We start from the raw sequence: 21,900 nt of genomic DNA on the forward strand, positions 1-21,900 counted from the left end.
AGATCAACTTATTAGCTGATTAATTAATCTTGCAAAGAAGCCCTTGAAGACTTGTCAAAGTTGCATTCAAGTCCCTCCACAATTGGTGGCTCTATGGATTTGCCCCAAGCCATATTTAGCAAAGTTGAAGCCATCAACTTTGCCACATAGATGGCCGGCCAAGGGGTGGCTCTTTGGCTAATATTTTTAGCAAATTTTAGCTGCCACATTCAGCTATAAAAACCCCCCTTGGCTGATCATTCAAAGCACACCTCAATTCATTCACATCTCTTTTCTCCTCTCTAACTTTCTCCTCCCATTTTTCCATTTCAAGTCCCTTGCTCTTGTGCCGATTTCTCCCTTGGGAAAGGGTTATTCTTAAGCCATTTTGGAGCAACATTGAAGTGTTAATAGTAGCCTTGATCACTGAGAACAATAGAGAACGAAAATAGAGCAAACTAGTCAAGCCACGGAGAACCACCGGATTTGATTCTTGTTCCCTATCTCTTTAATTTTTGTTGTTGTTATAATAAACATATCTATGATTATTTATGTTGTTGGAATGGTTAATTTAATCAGCTTAGCTTGAATTTAATTCATGTTGGTTTGATTACATTTCATCTGCTTAAATTATTAAAATCGTGTTTATGCTATTATAGGCCTAGGTAAAATGCTTGATAAAGTAAAATCATGCCTAAGTTATTCTTGCATTACAATTGTAAGGTAGCTAATGAATTAATTATTTAAACGGATTGAAATTGTAATTAATGGACATAATATTTAATCAATGCACGTTTATTCTTCTAAGGTAGTTAAAGGTTAAATTAGCAATGTATCTGGCGATACACTTACCTTGCATAACTTGCAAGATTATTGTGATTAAACTATTTCAAGGTAAGGATACATTGTTACCTCACGTAGTCCTTTATATGCTCTTTAGATTTTATTAATCATTTGAATTGACATAGGAATATGCAAGAGATTAGTTCAATTTAATGAGTATGTATGTGCCATAACATGTTTGCTTATTAAAATCTGTTTAATCGTTTGAATTAACATAGGGATATGTTAAGAGATGAATGGATTTGTGTAGGTGAATATGTTCATAACTTATCAAATTATTGAGTTGCCGTGAATTTATTTGTAACAACATAAGCACGAGTTTAATAATTCTAAGTTAAAGAAATGTAATTAAATCAACACAATTATGTCATCTTGATGAAATCATATTTTGAAATCGTGCATTTGAGATTTATTTCTTTAGTTATTTAGTTTAAAATCTTATTTTTCTTAATCACCCTTTTTAAAAAAATATATTTTTCTTCATCAAAGTGTTTTAAATTGCATTCATAAATAATCCTTTTCACAGTCCCTGTAGGTACGATAACTCGACATTTACTTGTCACTTTATTACTTGTTGCGATTGTGTACACTTGCACATTTCTGTCGTTCCAAGTTTTTGGCGCCGTTATCGAGGACTGTTTTAAAAAGTCATTATTTGTGAGTTTGTTAGTTTTACATTTTAGTTTATTTTTCCTATTTAATTTTTAATTTAATTAATTTTTCTGTGATTGTTTCAGGTGTTTATGAGTATTGACCGAATTATTGACCTACTCCCTGTAGACCATGAGATAGAACGAACTTTTCGACAGTGAAGAAGACAAGCAAATCAGAGAAGGACCAAAGAAATGAACTTCGAAAATTCGATCCAAAGAAATAGAGCAAACCCTGTTCAAAATCCTATCCTTATTGCTGATGATAGGGATAGAGCTTTAAGACAATATGTCGTGCTAGTATTTAGTGATATTAGTCCGGGTATTAGAAGAACAGAAATTGAGGCACAACAGTTCGAGCTGAAGCCAGTCATGTTCCAGATGCTTCAGACAGTGGGCCAATTTAGTGGAATGTCTACTAAAGATCCTCACCTACACTTAAGACTATTTAGAGAGGTGAGTGATTCTTTAAAGTTAGCCGGAGTACCCAAAGATGCATTACAATTGAAGTTTCTCCCATATTCACTGAGGGACAGAGCTCGAGCCTGGTTGAACTCATTGCCACCGAACTCAATTTTCACATGGTAAGAGTTTGCAGAAAGATTCCTTATGAAGTATTTCCCACTTAGCAAGAATGCTAAGTTGAGGAACGAGATCACTTCCTTCTAACAAATGGATGATGAGTCCTTGTATAAGGCATGGGAAAGATACAAAGAGTTATTACGAAAGTGCCCTTATCATGGAATCCAACATTGCATCCAACTTGAGACATTTTATAATGGTCTCAATGCTCACACAAGGATGGTAGCGGACACTTCTGCTAACGGTGCTCTCCTTTCTAAGTCTTATAATGAGGCTTATGAAATCATTGAGAGGATTGCTAGCACCAATTATCAATGGCCAACCAATCGAGCAGTGTCAAGAAGACGAGTTGCTGGAATACATGAAGTAGACGCTCTTACTTCACTCGCATCTCAAGTATCATCAATATCTTCAATGTTAAAAAATCTTACTACTAATGGGTCTAATAGTTTTACAGCACAACCATCAACCCAAATTGAAAATATAGCCTGTGTTTATTATGGGAAAGGACATTTGTTCAAAGAATGTCCATCAAACCCAGAATCCATATACTACATAGGTCACCAGAACCAAAATCGAGGAAGGCAAGAACTGCAACCCAATTTTTATAACCCATCATGGCAAAATCACCCCAATTTTTCCTGAAGTAACCAAGGGGCTGGAACCAGTAACACTTACGTCCAACTTAGACCAACCCAGCAGCCTAGTTTTTCCCAACAAGTTCAGAAACCAGCCCAAACTGACCCATCGAATAGCTTAGAAAATCTGTTGAATACATACATGGCCAATAATGATGCCTTAATCTAGAGCCAACCAGCTACATTGAAAAACCTAGAAAACCAAATGGGTCAACTTAAAACTGAACTCAGGAACCTACCACCTGGTGCTTTACCTAGTGATACGGAGAATCCAAGGAATCCGGGGAAGAAGCATTGCAAAGTGTTGACATTGAGGAGTGGAAAGACAGTAGAGCGCAACACCATCAAAGCCGAAAAATAGGAATCTGGTGCTCAAGATTCAGAGCGTTGAAATTCCAATTTCACAAGAACAAAAATCTATAAAACCTGACAAGGTAATTTTAGAACCAGCTAATTCTGATCAAATAACAACTCCATTAGATGCAAAATTGCCACATAAGATGAATCAACCAGTTCTAGTAAAGAAACCACCACCACCCTACCCTTAAAGACTTCAAAAGTAGAAGTAGGAGATTCAATTCAAGAAGTTCCTAGACGTACTCAAGCAACTTCATATCAACATCCCGTTAGTTGAAGCACTTGAGCAAATGCCGAACTATGTCAAATTCATGAAGGATATCCTGTCCAAGAAAAGAAGACTTGGAGAATTTGATATAGTAATTCTGATGAAGGAATGCAGTGCATATCTTCAAGAAAAATTACCCTCAAAGTTGAAGGATCTTGGATATTTTACCATACCTTGCAAAATTAGAGCAACGTATTGTGGTAAGGCATTTTGTGACTTAGGTGCGAGTATTAACTTGATGCCTATGTCAATATTTAGAAAGTTGGGGATAGGTGAAGTTAGACAAACTACGGTTACACTTCAATTACTAGATCGATCTTTAGCACATCTAGAAGGAAAAATCGAGGATGTATTGGTACGTGTAGAAAAATTTATCTTCCTTACTGATTTTTTTATCCTAGATTTTGAAGCAGACAAAGAAGTGTTTTAAATTTATCTTATTTTTCTTAATCACCCTTTTTAAAACAAAATATTTTTCTTCACTAAAGTTTTTTAAATTGCATTCATAAATAATCCTTTTCAAAGTCCTTGTCGACATTTACTTGTCACTTTATTACTTGTTGCGATTGTGTAACTTACACATTTACATCGTACCAAAAACCACATGAAAAGAATTACCTGATACATGATTTAGAATTGGCAGCTATTGTCTTTGCTCTAAAAATTTGTGACATTATTTGTTCAGTGAAAAATGTACTTGATGTCGCAAAAAGATTTGAATCTGAGACAATAGAAATGGCTTGAATTGTTAAGAGATTATGATCTGGTTATTGATTATCATCCGGGAAAAGCAAATGTGGTTGCAGATGCTCTGAGCAGAAAGTCTCTGTTTGTTTTGTGAGTAATGAATACCCGGTTTTCATTGTCTGATGATAGTTCAATCATAATTGAGCTAAAAGCTAAACTAAAATTTCTGCAGCAGATTTGTGAGGCTCAGAAAAATAATGAGGAGTTACAAGCTAAACGGGTACAATGTGAATCAACCTGCGAGTCAAAATTTCAGATTGGACCCAATGATTGCCTGTTGTACAGAGGCAGAATATGTGTATCGAGAAATTTAGAGCTTATACAGAAGATTTTGCACAAAGCTTATAATGGTACTATATATGTTCATCTGAGGAGTAATAAAATGTACAATGATTTGAAAAAAGATGTACTGGTGGCCGAGAATGAAACGTGATATTTCTGAATTTGTATCTAGATGTTTGATATGTCAGCAAGTTAAAACTGAACATCAAGTACCTTCGAGTTTGCTACAACCAGTGGCGATACCAGAATGGAAATGGGAAAGAGTTACTATGGACTTTGTATTGGGGTTACCCCTATCTCCGAAAAAGAAAGATGCTATTTGGGTAATCGTTGACCGTTTAACGAAGTCTGTACACTTTATTCCGATACGTATAGATTTCTCACTTGACAAATTGGCTAAATTATATGTTTCTGATATGTCAGGCTACATGGAGTGCCAATATCCATTTTTCCAGACAGAGATCCACGGTTCACATCCCGATTCTGGAACAAGTTGCAAGAAACTCTGGGTATGTAGTTACATTTTAGTACCGCATTCCACCCTCAGACTGATGGTCAATCCGAACATATGATACAAATTTTAGAAGATATGTTTCGGTGTTGTATTCTGGAATTCGAAGGCAATTGAGAAAAGTATTTGCCTTTAGTTGAATTTGTATATAATAGTAGCTATCATTCAATCATTAAAATGGCATCGTACGAGGCTCCGTATGGTCTTAAATGTTGAACTCCGTTATATTGGACTGAGCTTAGTGAGAAAAAGATACACAGAGTTGGTTTGATCCGTAAGACTGAAGAAAAGGTAAAAGCTATTTGGGATAGCTTAAAAGCATCCTTTGATTGTCAAAAATCTTATGCAGATCTTAAACGAAAAGAGATAGAATTCCAAGTTGGCGAAAAGGTATTCTTGAAAGTGTTGCCTTGGAATAAAGTTCTTCGATTTGGTTGTAAAAGAAAACTGAGTCCATAATTTATCGAGCCATATGAAATCATTGAGAGAATCAGACCTGTTGCATACTGATTGGTGTTATTGCCAGAACTTGAAAAATTTCACAATGTATTTCATGTGTCTATGTTGTATTTCATGTGTCTATGTTACGACGGTATCGTTCGGATCCTTCACATGTTATTTCTCTGATAGATATTGAGATTCAGCCTGACGTAACTTACAGTGAGGAACCAATCAAAATTTTGGCACGTGATACGAAAGAGCTGAGAAATAAAAAGGTAGCTTTAGTAAAATTTCCCTAGAAATGACATGATATAGTAGAGGCTACCTGGGAACCAGAGGAAACAATGAGGAAACAATATCCAAACCTCTTTACTAGTAATATTTTCGAGGAAGAAAATTTTTTAAGGGAAAGAGTTGTAACAGCCCGTTTTCAGTGAAATCAGAACAGTGATTTCAAGACCACAAATCTAAGTTTGGAAGAATTTTTTTTTAATATTATTTTATAGCCTATGGTATGATAGGAATACCGTATGAAAATTTCGTTAAGAAATTTCACCGATTACATGTCTAATTTGTTAAAAAGGACTAGATTGAAAAAGTTGCAAAACTTGCTAATTAAAAGAAATAATGATTAAATAGCTTAAATAGTAAATAAGGAAGGACTTTGGGCATAAATATGCCTAAAGTAAATGGCTAAGGCGACATACGCTTAAAAAAATGACAAAATGATGTGAAATTAGGGCAAAATTGTAAATTTTGCCAAATTTAATGAAACAAATGGAAAATTAAAGGATTCTAGACATTTTCATCATCATTTTTAGTTCTAAAATAGACATTTAAGAGGGTTTAGGTTGGTTTTTCAATTTTTGCTTCTTTTCTGGATAGATCAAATATGGAGTTAGATCAAGGAAAAGAAAAGGTCTCGGATTAGTAGATTTTGCATACACGAATATTGTCGAGGTAAGTTCGTGTAACTATTTGTGTAATTAAATGATTGAAATTGAATATTTTTATATGTAAAATGTATAATTTCTATGTAAAAGTATTGAGCAAATATCCATGTAGATCCGACAAGTATTAAATTCTGTTTGAACAAATGAAATTCGACGGATACAGGGTTCCTGATTGGTTGTATTCTTGCATGCGTTGCGGATGCACCATAGCTCGAAAAAGCGTCCCGTTATTAGCTCTTATGAGTTTTTGTTAAATGGTTCTTTCAAGCTTCTCGTTAATAGCTTTTCTGAGCATCCCGATTTGGTTGTAATCCTAGATGTGTTGTGGACACACCGTAACTCTTATGAGCGTCCCGATACATGGCATTTTGTGAGTTTCCTGATAAAGGCTCTTTGTGAGCTTTCCGATTAATGGCTCTCCGGAGCTTCCTAATATTGGCTTGCTTGAACCTTCCCGATGTATGCTTGTGTGAGCTTCCCGTTAATGGCTCCCTGGAGCTTCCCGTTATATGGCTCGAAAGAGCTTCCTGTTTATGTGCTCGAATGAGCATTCCCGAATATGAATTGATAGGCTAAATATTTGTACACTTCAAGTGTACTACCCATATATCCATCGATATTTCAAATGATTCAATGGGCCAAGCTCTGACATGAGACTACATGAAATTGAAGTGAACCATTACCCAAAAATACTTGAATTACATGAAATTGATATATGAACACAAGATGTGAAAAGTTTATGTACATAGAAGTTTGATATTTAATGAGTTCATATATGTTTCTTGATATACATATGTAATCATGACTAACATGTTTGATGAAGTTATATGTTTAGGCTATTGGCCAAATTGTTGAATGTATTTTGTATGCTTACTTTTAATGTAAATCAATGGTAAGTTAATTTTTCGTTATACGAACTTACTAAGCATTAAATGCTTACTTGGTTTTGTTTCATCTGTTTTGTAGTATTCAGAGGCTCGTAAACGTTGGAAGCAGGTCGGAGCTACATCACACTGTCTCTCAAACTTTTTGGTATATGTAATATACTAAAACTTGGTTATAATGGCATGTATAGGATAGTTTGGCCAATGTTGGCATATATATGTTTTAATTGTAACTAGCCATTGGGATAGCTTGTAACAGCCCGATTTAGGGCCAAAATGGAACAGTGGTTTTGAAACCACGAATCCAAGGCTGAAAAAAATTATTTTGATTTAGTTTTAGTGTTTATATTATGATTGCATAATTGTGTGAAAATTTCGTTGCGAAATTTTATCGATTGGGTGTTTAATTTGACATTTAGGACTAAATTGAAATAGGTGAAAAATGTGTGTGTTTGTGACAGCCCTAAAGTGACCCTAGTCGGAAAGCGGTTTCGGGACCGCTAAACCGAGTCACCAAATTATTTGAATATGATAATTATTGTCTAAAATATGTGAATATGAATGTGTGAAAGTTTTAAGCTTCGATTTAGTTAATTGCATGTGAATTTAGTTAATAGGACTTATGTGTGACACTTTTGAAATGTGATAGGTTAATCTATAAGGATCTATTAGTGCATGTAATCAAAAGGGTGGACTTGCATGTCAATTTCCCCACTTAATTGGTAGTGGCCGCCATGACAATGAGGGTGGACAAATGTGATGGGTAAAACATGTCATAAACATGTTATGTTAGTGTTTTATGGGAGGAATGATAAAATAAGGAGCATGGGAAATAAAATAATAGTGGTTAGTAGGAGGAGAAAGAGAAAAAGAAAAAAAAATGAGCTAGGCTACTCCTCCATTGCCGTGACTTGAGGAAGGAAGAAGAAGAGGATTTTCTTGCTTCATGTTCGGTTGGTTAGTGTTTAGGAGGAGGTATGTTTGATGTTGTTCCATGAGATTCATGCATGTTTTTAGTTGTTAGCTTGAGTTCTACCTAGCCCATGGTTTAAATCTTTGCTATGTGATGGAGAAGATATTCGGCCATGGGTGTTGTCTTCTTGGTTGGTGTTTGATGTTGTGGTGATAAGGCATGAAGATGAGTTAAGTTTCAGCTAAGGTGGATTTGTGTTGATGTCATTTGCATGCTAAATGTGAAGCTTTGTAATGATACATGTGATGGTGGATTGATGACTCTTGGATTTTCTTTTTAGCATTTTTGAGTTAGACATTAAGTTCTTTGTTTAACCCATGACCAAAATTGAAATGGTATGGTGTCTTGATGCATTCGGCCATGGTAGGAAGTAGAAGAGAAATATGGTTGTTGTTCATGTTATTTAGATGAAAAAGGGTAGTAAGGTGAAGTGCAAATGTTAGTATTTGATTACTAGTGTATATATGTGTATTAGCCGAGTTTTGAACTTGAAACAAAATGGTATGTAGTCAATACAAGTAACTATATTGTAGGAAGTATTAAGCATATAATTGGCCTCAACATAGACATGCATATTCGGCCACATGAGATAGATTGGTGTTGCATGTATTCGGTTATAGGCGAGCATAATGATGAATCCATCTTGACTTAGATAATCGGCTCAAGGAGAATTTGTTAAAGTGCTTAGTTAATTGATATTAGGTTAATGATGTGTGTATTCGGTCATAAAGGTGCACATGAGGAAATGTTAGATTAATTGTATTAAATTGCTCAATGTGATTAAAAATGCGTATGACCATTTTGTATTTGAGCTAAAGGTGGCCATATGACCTATCAAACTCCTTGTCATATTCGCCATAAGCTAGCATAATGAGACTTTAATAAGTTAAATTTGTTTGAATTAGCTCAAGAGCTTAGAGGACCAAAGTTGGATAAGGAAAGGAAAAAGTGATCGAATAGCCACCAAATCGTTCGACAACATCCGAGGTAAGTTTTTGAGTAATGGATCTTAGATTATGATTCGATTAGATCATGTTTTAAGTAAATCAAAATCATGCTCTTTGTATGTAACTATTGAGCCGAAAATGATAATGCTTGATAAGTGACTTGTGTTTGAATTCTAGTTATGAAAATGAAATATAGATGTGTCATGATTTATTGATATGTGCATGGATATTCGGATGATAACCGGCTAAGTCCCAAGGCATTTGTGCTAGTGACTAATTCGGGCTAAGCCCAAGGCATTTGTGCGAGTTACTATATCCGGCTAAGTCCCGAAGGCATTTGTGCGAGTTACTATAACCGGCTAAGTCCGAAGGCATTTGTGCGAGTTACTATAACCGGCTAAGTCCTCAAGGCATTTGAGCAAGTAGCTATATCCGCTAAATTCGAAGGTACTTGGTTTGGGAATGAGCGATCTTGCTATAATAATTTCAATTAATACGCTCGTAAAATCCCAAAGATGAGGTACGTTTCAGATATGCATTGGAGTAGTTGATTCCTTTTAAATATTATTCGCTCACCAATTAATGAGCTTAGGCCTTTGGTTAAGTTGATCCCTTATGTGTGAATATAAGGGTTGGAAATGTGAAGTAGGACTGATTTTTGAGAATATGTGTATATGAAATTATCCGTTTAGTTATATGAATGCTATACTTGATTGTGCCTAATTTCATTGCTCAAAACTTACTAAGCATTAAATGCTTACTCCGTTCTTTGAATCTCTTTTATAGATTTTGGTTCGTCACCATCGGACTCGGGATTGTTGAAGTCGAAGTCGTCCACACTATCAAATCCCTTTTGGTACACTTTTGGTTGAACTCTGAAAATGGCATGTATAGGACCACCCTTTTTGTTGTTGGTCATGTACCCTTTGGTTTTGTATAAATTTGGATAGCCATGCGAAAATGGCTTATATATACTTTGAGCATAGCATTATAATCGTTTTGTATGTTGTTCATTGAGAGGTATGGAAATGTTTGGTAACGATTAGCCATTGGAATGGTTAATCATGATCATTTTGGTGCTTTGTATGACAAATTCTAGTTGATTCATGGAAAACCATGAAATAGGTAAAGTTTACCTTAAAAACAGATGCTGACAGCAGCAGTGGTGTGGATTTGAAAAATCACTAAAAATAGTAGGAATGGAATTAAATAGTGAATAAATTATGTAATCGAACCTTTATGAATCTATTTTCATATGAAAGTAACGAAACGATCATATGAGCCGTATTTTATGAGATGCTTAAGTTTTCGTGAAACAGGGCAAAAGCGATTTCTGAATCCCCTGTTCCGACTTTGGAAATTCACTATAAATTAACCAGAGATAATTAGAAGTCATTCCCTATATGTACAGATTCCTTTTCAAGTCTAGTTTCTTTAGAAACAAACGGCATAAGTATTGAAGCCCTGTACAAGGATATATCTAAGTCGTAATGCATGAAGGTCAGAGTAGTCGAACCCTGAAACAGGGGAGACTTTAACTAATAAACTGTACTAATTGGCTCGACCAAAAATTCTAGAAAACACTTTTTAGATGGATATATGAGTCTAGTTTCAGGTAAAATTTACGAAACTGGTTTTCGAGTTTTGGAACTCAAGATATGATTTTTAAGGTGACAGTGACGCAGTTTGCCAGCTTGTCTGGAAATTTTTAAAATGGACTGTGAAAATAAATGAATTAAGTCTGTTAGCACCTCATGTTAGACTCCGGCAACGGTCTCGGGTACGGGGTGTTACAGTGTTCTAGTTCATAAAGTACTTGATTGAAATGGGGGTTTTAAGTAGAGGTCCTTAAATTAGACCATTATACTTTATATGGACAAAAATTTGGACATGGATGGAATTTTTAGAAAGTTTAGTAGTAAGGGCATTTTGGTCATTTGTATATTAAATGAAATAAAATGGGAAAAATAACACAAAAATGTGTTCATCTTCATTCAAGCTTGGCCAAAACTTACATGTTCTCCATAGCTAGGGTTTTTCCAAGCTTTCAAGCTCAATAGTAAGTGCATTCAAGCCCCATTTTTAATATTCTTTACATTTTTGAAATCCTCGTAGCTCGGTCTACCTATTTCTACCATTATTTCGAGTTAGGGTTTATGTTTAAAAATTTACCCATGAATGATATGCATGTATTTTGATGTTTTATGGTAGAATATGAATGTTTGAAGTTAGGAGAACGATCTTTTCTAAGCAATTTTTAGCAGAAACGAGCAAAATGGCATAATCGGTAAAAATACCTATTGTTCATAACTATGTGTTAGAGTGAGAATTTGATGTTGTCATAGAAGAGAAAGTGTTAGAGTGAGAATTTGATGTTGTCATAGAAGAGAAAAATGTTCAGCATGTCATAAAATATAAGAATAAGGGCTGAAATTAAATTTCCGAGCCTAGGGGCAAAATCATAATTTTGTAAAAGTTAGGGGGCAAAAATGTAATTTTTCCATAATGTGATTTTTGGATTGAAATAAATAGTATGAGTGTTAAATGAGCTAAATGTGTTGTTATAGATCAAGAAAGGCGTGGAATCGACCTCGAACGGGGGAAGGAAAAGATTTTGGACTAAATTGCAAAATTCTCATATTTTGCACCAAGGTAAGTTTGTATGTAAATAATACATTAAGTTCATTTACATTCTTATATTTCAGCCTATTATATATATTTTAGTTGATTTTGAAGCATAAATCGACTATTGAAAGAATGGAAATAAGTAATAGAGAGAGAAATCCTGGTTGAACATTCGGAAAGATTGAATAATATAGATGGAACGTAGCTAGGTCACATGTATGGTGCTGAGTGCACATCATGTGTACAAGAGAGCTACGAGATACTATGTAGTAGCTAGGTTACATGTGTGATACAGGATGTATCCCATGTAGACAAGAGAGCTACGGGATAAAAGTAGCTAGGTCGCATGTGTGATCCCAAGTGAAGGACACCATGTAGACAAGAGAGCTACGAGATAAATTGGCTAGGTCACATAGGTAGTACTAAGTGTTCACCATGTGTACAAGAGAGCCGAATTATATGATATATAATGGGTGGAGCTGTGTGCTGAAACCACCAAGTATCGAGAATTGATCCGAAGTGTTCAACGGGATGATTTTACAGTGACATTGTAATCATGGACCTATACTTGTGATGTATGAAATGTGGTGAAAATGAATTGTGATATGTATGTTAAATGAGGTTAATACAAAGAAAGTGTGAAAGAGTGAATTTGCAATAATACTGTTTTGGACAGTTGCAGTGACGTGAATTTGAAAAATCACCAAAAATAGTAGAAATTTAATTAGAGGTTGAATGACATATTAAATTAAAGTCTAATAAGTCTATTCTCATGTAAGAGAAACAGAGCAGGTAAAGGAACTCTATATTTTGAGATATTTATATTTGTGTGTGACTTGTTTAGAATGACTATGTGATCCCCTATTCTGACTTTGATAAATCATTAAAAATTGTACAAAAATAATTAAGAAATATAGTTTATATTCCTAGATTCCTTATTGAGTATAGTTTTAAATGAAACAAATCTCATGGCTATTTGACTTTTTTACTAGGAGAAAATTAATCCGTAGTGAACAGAGGTCAGATCGGTCGAGCTGTATAACAGGGGAAACTTTAACTAATAAACTGTACTAATTGGATGGACCAAAAATTCTAGAAAAATTTTAGTAAGAATTAATATGAGTCTATTTTTAGGAAAATTTTACAGATTTGAATTTTGAGTTTTTTAACTTGAGTTATGATTTATTAAGTGAACATGACGCAGGAGAGACAGCTTGATCAAAGTGGAGTAAATATTGAAATTAAAAGTAGATGCACTTGAGTTATTGTGTAAACATATTAGATTCTTTAATTATTATTTATATACTTACTTACTAAGCTATAAGCTTACTTTCTTTTCTCTCTTTTATCTTATAGTGTCGTCCAGCTTGCACAGGAGTTAAGGATCGTCGAAGATCTGCCCGCACTATCAATACTTTTGGGTATTTGAACTAAACATTTTGAATTATGGCATGTATAGTAGGCTTCGTTATTTTGTTACGTGTCATAATTTCCTAGGTTTAAAATATTGGTTACATTATTTGACCAATTATTTTGTATAAAGCCATTGAAGTTGGCTAATATTGTTCAAGACATATGTTATAATGATACATTATCTATTTGGATGACATATTTCTATTTCGGTTTTGTTTTATGGTATGTGTTATGTTCTGGTAATACCTCGTACCCTATTTCGGTGTTGAACACGGGTAAGGGGCGTTACATGGCTAGTGATGGCATGTTTTGATGTATATTTATATGTGAGGATATATCATGTTTGATATGTGTTAGTAAATTAGACATAAACATGTATAAGTGTGTATTTGATTAATGTGGTAAGTTTATATGTTTGGACAAATAAGTAAGTTTGTAAACTTGAGTATATGAGATGATATATCATGCATAAGACTTGGTTTTGGCTTGATTCAAATGTGTGAAATTTGTTTGAGGATGTGTTAAAATGTTGTAGTAGGTGAAAGACAAGTTGGGTGAGAAAAGTGGCCTTGAAAATGGCCTATTTTCGTCCATACGGGCAGAGACATGGACTGTCTTGACCGTGTGTGACATACACCCTAGTACATGGGCGTGTGATCTGATCGTATGTCACCTACATCTTTAAAATTGAGAAACAGAATGCCCAGGTATTTTCACATGGCCTAGCACACTGGCGTGTGGCTTGGCTGTGTGACCCCTGCATCTAATTAATGCAAATTAAATTGTTCACACGGCCTAGTACACGGGCGTGTAGCTTGGCCGTGTGACTGAAGTCAGTAAGCACCCTCAATTGGACACGAGCTGTAACACCCCGAACCCGAGACCGTTGCCGGTGTCGGACACGAGGGGTTAACAAGCCAAAACCACTTATGGCACCGACCAATTTGACATTCCCAGGCAAGCTAGAAAACTGCGTCGCTGTCGCCTTAAAAAGCATATCTCGAGTTTCACAACTCGGAAAATGATTCTGTAAATTTTTCCTGAATTTAGACTCATATATTCATCCATGGATTTATTTCTAGAATTTTTGGTCGGGCCAATTGGTACAGTTTATTAGTTAAAGTCACCCATGTTACAGGGGTCGACTACACTGACCTTCGCACATTACAACTTGAATATCTCTCTGTACAGGGTTTCAATACTGATGCCGTTTGTTTCTAATGAAACTAGACTCAAAAAGGAATCTTCACATATAAGGCATGACTTCTAATTCATTCTGGATAATTTATGGTAAATTTTCAAAGTCGCGACAGGGGACCCAGAAACTGTTCTGGCCCTGTCTCACGAGAACTTTAATATCTCTCGGTATACTGTTCATATGATCGTTTCGTTACTTTCGTATGAAAATAGACTCGTCAAGGTTCGATTGCATAATTTATTCACTATTTAACACCATTCCTACAAATTTTGGTGATTTTTCACATCCACGTCACTGCAGCTGGCAGCATCTGTTTTTAGGGTAGGCTTTACCTATATTGTAGTTCCCATGGACCAACTATAGTCTAGTCATACTTAGGTCCACATATGATCATATTTAGCCATTCCAATGGCTGATCATGTGACCAACTCTCTCATTCCAAACCATAATCACATCATGAAACCAAATATAATTACAAACCACATATGGTCAAATTCCATACTCCACTTTTACGAACCATTTTCGCATGGCCGCACACATATACATCACAACGTACTTAAAAAGAACCGAGGGTAGTCCTATACATGCCATATCCAAAACTCAACTAAAGGAGTACCAAAAAGGGCTTTGATAGTGTGGTTGAATTCGACTTCTATGATCCCGAATCCGATCGCTAACGAGCAAAATCTATAAACAGAGAAACAAAGAAACGGAGTAAGCAATTTATGCTTAGTAAGTTTCGAGCCATAATATACACACAACCAAAGCATAGCATTCAAGTAGCTAAACAATAATTCATATGCACAATTTCTCAAAGACATGCTTACTTCACAATCCCAACTCTTATATTCATACACTAATAACGGCTTAGTCAAGGCCGATAACTCATTTATCATTGGAGCGAATACGCACATACACTTACTCATAGTGTGCAAAGCACACATGAAACGTACCTTGTTGTTGGGAATTTCACAAGTGCATTAACTGAAAATTTTACAGCAAGCTTATAATTTTCAAATCACATACCTTCGGAGTTTAACCGGATATAACTACTGCTCAAACGCCTTGGGACATAGCCCGGTTATGATAACCCGCACAAATGCCTTCGGGACTTAACCCGGATATCACAACTCGCACAATTGCCTTCGGGCTTAGCCCGGATATCATAACTCGCACAATTGCCTTCGGGCTTAGCCCGGATATCACAATTCGCACATTCATACACATCTTTGTTTCAATGTCATAACAAAACTTTTATGCACAATTCACTTAATTAAAAATATCATTCGGCTTAATGGCCACATACAAGGGCACAATTTCGATTGCTTATTACTTCATTCAATCGAATCAAAATCTAAGTTTCGATACTCGAAAACTTACCTTGGAGATTATCGAGCGCTTCCAACGGCTATTCAATCACCTTTTCTTTTCCTTTATTGGAGCTAGTTCCCCTTTGCTCTTGAGCTTTATGTTAACAAATAAATTGATTTAATCGTTTTGAATATCAAAAGGGGAATCCAAGGTACTTAGCCCTTATAAGGCCACACACACTTACATCCACATACTTAAGCTCAATAATTATAACATAGCATCAAGCACTCATATGGCCGATTATACTTAGTCATACTTGCACAAAATCAACAATAAATTTGAGATTTTCACTCCATATAAGTACTAGGCCGAATATACATGCAAATTTCACAACATTCTTCAACCATTTCTTCTTTAAACAACATATTTATCATTTACTTCATAACCAAATCATCATGTGCAAACACATATACACATATAGGTGCAAGGTCAATTTCAAGGTGTTCATAACCATCCAAAACACAAATTTTAACTAACATGCAAGAAGCATAAACCATGCTCATGAATGCATCATGGCGAATACATCACAATCATACCCCATTCAACTTCGGTCATGGTTAAACAAAAAAACTCAATGTCTTACTCAAGATTGCTACAAAGAAATTTCAAGAGTAGTCAATCCATCATTGCATGCATCATTAGCAAGCTTCACATTTAGCATGCAATGGCTTTAACACAATAACAACCTTGGCCAAATACCATTTCCATGGCATAACAAGGATTTGAACCATGGCTAACATGAACATCAAGTTAGCAACTAAAACTTGCATGAATCTCATGACACAACCTCAAACATACCTTAATCTTGATGCAAGTATAGCCAAACCTCCTTCTAGATCTCTTCTAAACAAAGAAAATGAAGCAAAAATCTCTTCTTCCTCTTAGAAATTTCGGCCAAAGGAAGGAGGGAAAAGATGAACAAATTTTTTTGTTTTTCTTTCAGACTTAGACGGCAATGGGGGAATACCACACTCACCCACATTTTTTTCATTCTTTACTTACCCATACTCTTTATTTTATCATTTCACCCTAATGCATCAACAAAACATGTTTCATGACATGTTTAACCCATACACCCTTGTCATGGCCGGCCACTACATGTTGGGGAAATTTGACATGCAAATCCCTTATTTTTGCATGCATTATCAACTAGTCATCACACATTTCCCCATCACACTTTCAAAGTTTACTACTAGGTCCTTTCTAGTGAAATTCACCTTTATAACTCTAAATCGAAACATCAAAAATGTCACACACAAACTAACACATATCATAGGCATCAAAATAAATTTTAAATTATTTTTATGCCTCGGTTTTGTGGTCCCGAAACCACATCCCGACTAGGGTCAATTTTGGGCTGTCACAACTCTCCCCCACTTAAGAAATTTTCGTCCCCGAAAATCTTACCGGTAAATAGGTTTGGGTATCGCTCTTTCATAGAGTTCTCGGGTTCCCAAGTAGCTTCTTCTATCCCGTGTTTGAGTCATAACACTTTCACTAGCGGAATCCGCTTGTTTCGCAACTCTTTCACTTCTCGTGCTACGATACGAATCGGTTCTTCTTCATAACTCATATTGGCTTGAATTTCAACCTCTGATGGACTAATCACATGCGATGGATCAGATCTATAGCGTCGAAGCATCGAAACATGAAAGACATCGTGAATCTTTTCGAGTTCGGGGCAAAATCAAACGATATGCAATGGACCGACTCGCTTCGGATATCTCATATGGCCCAATGAACCTCGGGCTCAACTTGCCCTTACGGTACGAATCTGAGTATCTTTTTCCAAGGCGAAACCTTGAGAAACACTTTATCTCCCACGATACTCGATGTCTTTTCGTTTCGCACCGCGTCGACGACTTGACGATCGGAGGATATCTTCGACTTTCACGGATTACTTTCACTTTCTGCTTAGCATCTCTAATCAAATCCACCCGAAAATTTTGCTTTCACCGAGCTCGGTCCAAAACAATGGTGTACGGCATTTACGAATCGTAAAAAGCCTCGTGGGGTGCCATCTTAATACTTGATTGAAAGTTGTTGTTGTAAGCGAATTCAATCAACGGCAAATACCGTTTCCATGAACCACTGAACTCAAGGATGCAACATCTCAACATATCCTCAAGTATCTGAATTATCCGATCGGATTGACCATCGGTTTGGGGGTGAAAGGCGGTGCTGAAATGCAACTTGGTACCCAAAGCTTCTTGCAACTTTTTCCAAAATCGCGAGGTATATCTCGGATCTCTATCCGACACGATGGAAATAGGCACCCCGTGCAATCTCACAATCTGAGAAACGTACAGTTCGGCTAGTTTGTCCATTGAAAAGTCCGTACGTACGGGGACAAAGTGAGCCGACTTAGTCAATCTATCTATAACGACCCAAATCGCATCCTTCTTACTCACCGAAAATGGCAGTCCGGATACGAAGTCCATTGTGACTCGATCCCATTTCCACTCGGGTATCGTGATCGGCTGAAGTAATCCTGAAGGCACTTGATGTTCCGCTTTCACTTGTTGACATATTAAACACCTCGAAACAAAGTCGGAGATGTCTCGTTTCATACCATGCCACCAAAATCGACGTTTCAAATCGTTGTACATCTTCGTACTCCGGGTGAATTGCCATTCGGCTACAATGGGCTTCGTTCGAATTATCGAAATAAGTTCAATTCTTTGGAACACACACGACTTCGAACCTCAAACAATCGTCATCATCGATTTGAAATTCGAGTCCTTGTTCGAACACACTCACCGCTTTTGCGCCAACTCATCGTCAACTTTCTCGAGCTTCACGAATTTGATGTATCAATAATGGTTTGGCTTTCAATTCAGCTACTAACACATTGTCGGATCGAACGGACAAGTGTACATTCATCGCTCGCAAAGCAAATAGTGGTTTAAGACTTAAGGCATCCGCAACCACATTAGCCTTCCCCGGGTGATAATCAATGACAAGCTCATAGTCTTTTAACAACTCGAGCCAACGTCTTCGCCGTAGTTTTAAGTCTCTTTGAGTCATCAAATATTGAGACTTTTGTGATCCGAATATACATGGCACTTCTCACCAAACAAATAGTGTCGCCATATTTTCAAAGCAAATACGATGGCAGCTAGTTCGAGATCATGGGTTGGATAATTTCTCTCATGTGGCTTATATTGTCTCGACGCATAGGCCACAACTCGCCCTTCTTGCATCAATATGCAGCCCAACCCAAGTAGGGATGCGTCACTATAAATGACAAACTCCTTGCCCGATTCGGGTTGCACTAGAATTGGGGCTTCAGTCAAATAAGTTTTCAGTTGATCGAAACTTTTCTGACATTTCTCCGTCCATTCGAACTTAACGTCCTTTTGGAGTAGCTTCGTTATTGGCGTGGCTATCGTTGAGAAACCTTTTACAAATCGTCGGTAATAACCGGCAAGCCCCAAAAAGCTCCGAACCTCAGTAATATTTCTCGAAGGCTTCCAATTAAGTATGGCTGAAATTTTGTTCGGGTCGACTCGAATACCCAATGCAGATACCACATGCCCCAAGAAGCTAACCTCTCTTATCCAGAACTCACACTTGTTGAACTTAGCATATAACCGCTTATCCGTAAAATTTGCAAAGACTAACCTCGGTGTTCAAGATGTTCGGTCTCATTTCTTGAATAGACCAAGATGTCATCAATGAATACGACTACGAACCGATCCAAATATGGTCGAAGATCGATTCATCAAATCCATAAATACCGCAGGGCATTAGTAAGCCCAAACGGCATCACTAGGAACTCGTAGTGACCATATCTCGCTCAAGGCGCCTTGGGTACGTCCGAATCTCGAATTCGCAATTGATAATAGCCCGATCTCAAATCTATTTTCGAGAACACCGAGGCTCCTTCAGTTGATCAAACAAATCGTCGATCTGCTGTAACGGATATTTGTTCTTTATCGTCGCTTTATTAAGTCGACGATAGTCGATCTGCAACCTCATGGTTCCATCATTCTTTTCACAAACAACACTGGCGCACCCCAAGGCGAAAAACTCGGGCGAGCAAAACCTCTGTCCACCAATTCTTGCAACTGAGCTTTCAACTCCTTTAATTCCGTTGGTGCCATACGATACGGAGCTATCGAAATTGGAGTGGTACCAGGTACCAATTCGATGCCAAACTCTATTTCCCGAACAGATGGTAAACCCGGCAATTCTTCAGGGAAAACATTTGGGTATTCACAAACCACTGGCACTGATTCGGGTTTCTTTTCTGACTCCTTGTCATCGAGCACATACGCAAGGTACGCTTTGCACCCTTTTCTTACATATTTCCGGGCCAACATTGCTGATATTACAGCTGGCAACCCCTTTGAGTCCGTAGACTCAACCCGAATTATCTCGTTATTCGCGCACCTCAAATCGATTGTCTTGCTTTTGCAATTTACAACCGCATCGTGCATGGTCAACCAATCCAAACCAAGAATAACGTCGAATTCATCGAACGGCAAAAGCATCAAGTCCGCCGGAAAACAAGAACCTCGGAATACTAGGGGACTTTTCTTGCACACTTTGTTGACAAGCACGTAATGACCCAAGGGGTTTGACACCCGAATTACAAACTCGAGAGACTCAATAGGCAATGTCTTCTTTGGATGCTAAGGTTTCACATATATAAGAATGAGTAGAACCGGGGTCAATCAAAGCAATCACATTAGTATCGAAAAGAGTGAAAGTACCGGTAATAACATCCGGTGAGGCAAAGATCCTCGGCTTGGCGATGGCATAAGTCCTAGCAGAGCACGAGCCTCGAGATCGATGGTAGCATCTCTAGATCCTCTCGACCGCCACTAACATTGCCCATATTTCTAGGTGGCCTACTTGACGATGGTAGCACCGGGTTTCCACTTTGACTTACATTTTGTTCGAGCAACCTCGGGCAATCCTTGATAAAGTGGTCGGCCGATCCACACTTATAGCGAGAGCGATCACGGAACCAACAGCTCCCGAATGCCATTTGCCACAATGCGACACTCCGCTCTCTCTCGCGATCATTTCCACCATCGGCGATCAAGTGACTCGTGTGGTCACAGGGGTCGATCGCGATCTCGTCTAGAAAAGCCCGAAGCGCTCTAGACCGGCTCACATCATCTCGAAATCTCTTGATGCTGTTGGAGAGACTTTCCCGGGGACCTTTTCCGGAATTCTCCAGTTCCCACATCAACTTTTTGTTTCTCCTTTCTAAGCTCTTCGGCTTTACAAGCTCGCTCAACAAGTACTACGAACTCTCGTATTTCTAAAATGCCAACATACAGCTTTATATCATCGTTCAGTCCATCTTGAGCGTTTACATCACGACTTCAAGAAATGCACTCATGCAGCATCGCTAAGCCTCGCAAATTTTCGTTCGTAGTCGGTAATCGACATGGAACCTTGCTTAAGATCAAGGAATTCCTTTCGCTTTTGGTCCATAAATCTCGACCGATATACTTCTTTGAATTCAGTTTGGAAGAACTCCCAAGTTACTTGCTCTCTAGACACCACGAAGTCGAGTACTCCACCAATAGTAGGCGGAATCGCGTAGCAAGGAGATAGTACACTTTAAGCATTCATCGGTGTACATGATAACTCATCGAGCACCGGATAGTGTTGTCCAACCAAAATTCAGCTTGCTCGGCATCGTCGCTATCCGTAGCTTTAAATTCAGTAGCCCATGTTTTCAATTACGATTGGGGCTTACTTGACCTTACTTGGTCGATTCTGGAGGTATTGTAAGTCGGGGTTGCATTAGTCGGAATGGAGGTTGTGGAACAGCCGTGTTAGTTCGAATGTATTGGTTGAACCAATCATTCATCACGCTATAAAAGGCTTGCCTAGCCTCATCATTCGGATTGCTAGCAATAGGTTGAGAGTCTGCCGGCGCTGTCCCTTGCGCGGGAGCAGGCGCCACACTCTCCACATCATCAGCTATTGCTCGGTTGGAATCGGGATCCATTGCTATAAACAAACACAAATTCAGAATGTCAGAAATCACCACACTATCAATTATCACTTAATGGCATGTATAGCTAGACCCCAAACATATCACGGTAGTCCTAGAATCGACTAAACCGTAGCTCTGATACCAATAAAATTATAACACCCGAACCCGAGACCGTTGCCGATTAATCGGACACGAGGGTTAACAAGCTAAAACCACTTATGGCACCGACCAATTTGACATTCCCAGGCAAGCTGGAAAACTGCGTCGCTGTCGCCT

At 37.4% G+C, this 21,900-nt stretch overlaps 1 non-coding gene across 1 annotated transcript; it reads right to left on the minus strand.

Annotated features, from left to right (window-relative positions):
- Positions 1 to 2,111: 2,111 nt before the first annotated feature.
- LOC128295885 (small nucleolar RNA R71) lies at positions 2,112 to 2,218 on the minus strand. Its single transcript, XR_008286434.1, has one exon. It is a non-coding gene; the product is annotated as a small nucleolar RNA R71 (small nucleolar RNA).
- Positions 2,219 to 21,900: the final 19,682 nt, after the last annotated feature.

This window comes from Gossypium arboreum, chromosome 7 (genome assembly GCF_025698485.1).
Source record: "Gossypium arboreum isolate Shixiya-1 chromosome 7, ASM2569848v2, whole genome shotgun sequence".
In the NCBI taxonomy this organism is placed as follows: domain Eukaryota; kingdom Viridiplantae; phylum Streptophyta; class Magnoliopsida; order Malvales; family Malvaceae; genus Gossypium; species Gossypium arboreum.